The sequence below is a fragment of the Schistocerca americana genome, chromosome 1 (genome assembly GCF_021461395.2).
Source record: "Schistocerca americana isolate TAMUIC-IGC-003095 chromosome 1, iqSchAmer2.1, whole genome shotgun sequence".
Lineage (NCBI taxonomy): Eukaryota > Metazoa > Arthropoda > Insecta > Orthoptera > Acrididae > Schistocerca > Schistocerca americana.
Window position 1 is genome coordinate 847,768,807 of NC_060119.1, and position 6,130 is coordinate 847,774,936.

Sequence of the window (6,130 nt, forward strand, 5' to 3'; positions counted from 1 at the left end):
AGCTAACAGAAGTGGTAAAGGTTGCCAGTCTTGCTTGCCAGATGAAAGCACAGCTGACAATTTGTAGCATAGTCGACAGGACCGATTGCGGACCTCTAGTACAGAACCGAGTGGAGCGTCTGTATCAGAGGCTCAGACAGTTCTGCGACCGTGTAGGATGCAGAATCCTCGACTTGCGCCAAAGGGTCGTTGGATTTTGTGTTTCGCTGAGTAGGGCAGGTGTCCACTATACGCAGGAGGCGTCTACACGAGTAGCAGGGGCTATGTGGCATGGACTGGACGATCTTTTAGGTTAGAGGGTTTCGGGAAAAGAAGGGCTCCAGTCACAAAGGGTGCAGGCCGAACAATGGAAGAACGTAGATACAGGAACCATCGGTATGACAGTTGTAGATTGTTTAGCTATGTTGAGAAAGTACCAGAGCTCCAAGCGCTAATAGAAAGCACTGATGCTCAAATCGTTATAGGCACTGAAAGGTGGCTAAAGCCGGAGATAAGCTCAGCTGAAATTTTTGCGAAGAACCTAACGGTGTTTCTAAAGGATAAGCTAAACACGGTTGGCGGTGACGTGTTTGTTGCTGTTAGAAATAGTTTATATTGTCTCTAAATAGAAGTAGATAGTTCCTGTGAGTTAGTATGGGCAGAGGTCATTGTTGGAAACCGGAATAAATTAATAATTGGATCCTTTTACCGACCTCTCGATTCAGATGATACAGTGGCTGAAAGGTTCAAAGAGAACTTTAGTTTGATTTCAAGCACGTACCCGATTCATACGATTATAGTTGGTGGTGACTTTAATTTACCCTCGATATGTTGGTGAAAATACATGTTTAATTCCGGAAGTAAGCATAAAACATCATCCGAAACTGTGCTAAACGCATTCTCTGAAAAATATTTCGAGCAGTTAGCTCATGAACCCACGAGAATAGTAAACGGTTGTGAAAACAGACTTGATCTCTTAGCAACAAATAATCCTGAATGAATAACGAGCATCAAAACGGATACAGGGATTAGTGAACATAGGGTTGTCGTAGCGAAACTGAATATTGTAATCCCCAAATCCCCAAAAAATAAACGAAAAATGTACCTATTCAAAAAAGCAGATAAAAATTCACTTGATGCCTTCCTGAGAGAAAGTCTCCACTCCTTCCATATTAATAACATAAGTGTAGACCAGATTTGGTTCAAAATGGTTGAAAAGTCTCTGAGCACTATGGGACTTAACTGCTGAGGACAACAGTCCCCTAGAACTTAGAACTACTTAAACCTAACTAACCTAAGAACATCACACACATCCATGCACGAGGCATGATTCGAACCTGCGAACGTAGCGGTCGCGCGGTTCCAGACTGTAGCGCCTAGAACCACTCGGCCACTCCGGCCGGCAGACCAGATTTGGCTAGAATTCAAAGAAATAGTATCGCCAGCAATCGAGAGAATTAAACCAAATAAATTAACAAACGCCGGATACATTAGCTCCATAATCAAAAATCATATACAACCGTTCGCACGACGAAAGGTCCGTTCCCAAAGGCTGGAAAGTTGCACAGGTCCCACCAATATTCAAGAAAGGTAGTAGCAGTAATCCACCTAATTGCAGGCCCATATCATTAACGTCCATATGCAGCAATATTCTGGAACATATGTTGTGTTCGAAAATTATGAATTACCTCGAAGAAAACGGTCGATTGACACACAGTCAACTTGGGCTTAGAATCGTTCTTGGGAAACACAACTAGCTCTCTATTCGCATGAAGTGTTGAGTGCTACTGACAAGGGATTTCAGATCGATTCCGTATTGATGGATTTCCGGAAGGCTTCTGACACTGTACCACACGAGCGTCTTGTAGTGAAATTGCGTGCTTATGGAATATCGTCTCAGTTCTGTAACTGGATTGTTATTTCCTGTCAGAGAGGTCACAGTTCGCAGGACGAGTAATTGACGGAAAGTCATCGTGTAGAACATAAGTGATTTCTGGCGTTCCCCAAGGTAGTTTTATATGCCCTTTGCTGTTCCTAATCTATATAAAGGATTTGGGAGACAATCTGAGCAGCCGGCTTAGGTAGTTTGCAGATGACGCTGTCGATTATCGACTAATAAAGTCATTAGAAGATCAAAACAACTTGCAAAACGATTTAGAAAAGATATCCGAACGGTGCGAAAATTGGCAGTTGACCCTAAATAACGAAAAGTGTGAGGTCATCCACATTAGTGCTAAAAATAATTCGTTAAACTTCGGTTACACAATAAATCAGTCAAATCTAAAGGCCGTAAATTCAACTAAACACCTACGAATTACAATTAAGAACAACTTAAATTGGAAGGAACACGTAGAAAATATTGTGGGGAAGGCCAAGCAAGGACTGCGTTTTATTGGCAGGACACTTAGAAAATGTAACATATCTACTAAGGAGACTACACTACGCTTGTCCTCCCTCTTTTAGAATACTGCTGCTCGCTGTGGGACCCTTACCAGATAGGACTGTCGGAGTACATCGAAAAAGTTCAAAGAAGAGCAACACGTTTTGTATTATCGCGAAAGATGGGAGAGATTGTCACTAAAACGATATAGGATTTGGGCTGGACATCATTAAAAGAAAGGCGTTTTTCGTTGCGACGGAATCTTCTCATGAAATTTCCATCAACAACTTTCTTCTGCTAATTCAAAAATATTTTATTGACACTGACCTACATAGGGAGCAACGATCACCACGATAAAATAAGAGAAATCAGAGATCGTACGGAAATATATAGGTGTTCGTTCTTTCCCTGTACTAAACGAGGTTGGAATAATAGAGAATTGTGAAGGTGGTTCGATGAACCCTCTGCCAGTCACTTAAATGTGATTTTCCGAGTATCATCTACATAGCCACTAATATAACCCATAATGGTCGACTACACTACAAGAAGAAAGTATCTACGCAGTTTGAGTTGCTTTCTATTTTTCTCACACAGATTCAGCGTCTAAAACAGAGTAAGGAACTTAGAACGCAGCGCACAGATTAACGCTGTAAGCCTGATGCCACTCATAATCGCTGTCATGTTGCTCGGGTTGGAAGTTCCACTACTCGTTTTTTCCGTGTTTGCGAATTGCATTTGAAGCTTTATTTATTTATTTATTTATGCATTTATTTTACCTGGCAAGATTAGGGCCTTCAGGCCCTCTCTTACACCTAACCAGGCATACTCAGATTCAACAAATTTCAGTGTCTACAGAAAATTAGGACATATAACATGTTATACAGTATTAATGTTAAAGAAAAAAAATAGAGATTATAAAAGTAGTACAATGATAATTATAACAATCAAAAAATAATTATAACAATCAAGAATAATAAAAATAATAATAATAATGATAATAATAACAACAATAATGACTATGTATATGAAAGTAAACATAATTTTCTTATATGAGTGTCAGTCCTATTGCTAGTCGGGAATTTTCTCGTTATATTCTTGCAGCTTGTGAGTTATTCTCATCAAGCAGAGACATAAGACGATGGAATGGGGTGAAAGAGATATAGAAGAGGTAGATAGGTTAGAGGAAGAGAAATAGAATGGTAAAATTCGAAGCTATGATGGAGAGGAGAAAGAAAAAGATGAGGGGGGGGGGGCACAACAATGGTGGCTATACCGTCCCTATTATGTAAGTCTTAAGTTCCCTCTTGAATGTTGAGTGGTTTTGGATAAGACGCAGATCACAGGGGAGCGCGTTCCATAGTCGTATGGCTGAGATGGAGAATGACACGGAGAAAGATTTTGTGTTATGTAAAGGTACAGCCAAGATGCTAGACGTATCCGATCTGGTATTGCGGTTGTGGAATGATGATAGGTGTTTAATGTGAGAAGATAAGTATTGGGGGCACCAGTGGCTAAGAAATCGATGAAGCAAGCACATCGTGTGGAGATCGCGTGCCTTATGTGGGCGTATCCAACCTAGCTGGGAGTATGAAGGACTGATATGATCATACAACCGTATGTTGCATACGTATCTAACACAAGCATTCATCACTAGCTCGAGGCATCTCGAATTTTCATTATTTGTGCCATGTTGAACTACATCACAGTAGTAAAGATTAGGCAAGACTAGTGTTTGGACTAATTTTTGTTTAACATGGGTTGGAAATATTTTTCTAAATTTTTGAATTGCATGTAGGGAGGAGAGCGATTTCCGGCAAGCTGTGACTGTTTGTTCTTCCCGGTTTAGGTGTTCATCCAAGATTATTCCAAGGTCTTTTACTGTTTTTTGGTATGGTAGTTGGGTACCATTGAGGAGTATTTGAGGGACTGTTTCGCGAAAGTACCGACTGATTAACTTTGGATGAGATATAAGTATGACCTGGGATTTCTTGGGGTTTAGTTTCAGACCTAGGTTCTGTGCCCATCGAGAAACAGAGCAAAGATCTGCGTTCATACTCGCTACTGCGTCAGCAATGTTCTTGGGGCTTGCGCTTATGTACAGTTGGATGTCGTCGGCATATAGATGGTAGTTGCAGGAGTGAATCACTGAAGAAATATCATTAATGTACATTGAGAAGAGTAATGGACCAAGGACGGAGCCTTGGGGAACTCCAGAGCGCACGTTTTTCCATGATGACTTTTCCGCCCCACAAATGACTTGTTGACTTCTGTTTTTGAGGTAGCTGTCGAACCAGTGTATTGCGCTGTTTGAGAAATTCAGCTGCTTCATTTTAATTAGTAATATATCAAAGTCAACTGTATCAAAAGCCTTGCTAAAGTCAAGCAGTGTTAGGATGGTAGCTTCACGTCTGTCCATAGCATGTTTAATGTCATCAGTTACTTTGATTAACGCAGTTGCTGTACTATGGTGCTTTCGAAAGCCTGACTGATATTTGTCGTGCATGTTATGAGTTTTGAGGTAATCCGTCAGCTGTTCATGGACGATGTGTTCTAGGGCTTTAGATATTGCAGGAAGTATGCTGATCGGCCTGTAGTCACCTGGCGACTTAGGGTTGTCAGTCTTGGGTATAGGTTGAATTAAGCTTTGCTTCCACTCAGTAGGATATGTACTACTGACAAGAGACAGGTTGAAGATGTCTGTGATAACTGGAGTAATAGTGTTTACGACGTTCTTAATCATGCCAATGCTCACTCCATCATTTCCTACTGCCTCGGAAGAGATTCTCATAATTGCCTTGTGTACTGTGCCGGTAGTGACATGTTTTAGGAAAAACTTGTCTCTCGAGAGATTGATATCTTGGGGCTGGTAATTTGTCGCTGCGTGGCAGTTTACGGCTGTTGAGAAGAAATCGTTTAATTCTTCTGCAGACGCTTGATAAACAGCGTCAGATCTTCGCTTCCCTATACCGAAACTGCGCAGCTTTTTCCACAGTGCAGCAGGTTTTGATATGCCGCATACGACAGAGCGGGCATGTCTGATTTTGGCATTCCTCACGCTTTGCTTCGTTCTATTTCGGAGTTTCCTATAAGCTTCGTACGCCTCGGGAGTTGGGTTACGCTTGAAGGCCCTATGTGCAGCATCACGTTCATTCATTAACTGGCGTAGTGCAGTGGTGAGCCACGGAGCGGGAGGTCTCTTTACCTTGACAGTGCGTTGAGGAGCATGTTTATCATACAGTGCAATAATTTTGCGACATAATTCCCGAATTTTTCCGTCTAAAGTCGGTTCATTGCTTATATCATGCCAAGGGATGTCTGAGCAATCCTTTTGAAGAGCGTCATGGTTAACATTTTTTAGGTTTCTGTAGGTTACCAGGTGAGATTTTTCTTTGGTAGTATGTACTGAGTAATTTAAGAAAATCACGTCATGAGCAGAGAGTCCTGGAGCGGATGTCTGATTGGCGCGAATTATTTTATCTGGTCGCTTTGTTGCTATTATATCTATGAGTGTATGGCTGTGTGGCGTGTGATGAGTTGGGTCCAGCGGTGCTAAACTCATATCATTGGAGTGGAACAGTCTCCACGCCAAGCAAAACACGATGTACTTCCTCTTCTATTTACTCAGACATGTTTGGGCATCCTTGTGTCCTCTTCTGTGGTAAAAAAGAAAAGAAAGTAAAAGCCACGCTCATGCTATAACGATCAAGCGTTAGCCGACCGACCGCCGTGTCATCATCAATTATTAATGATCAAATGCGGTATGGAGGCACA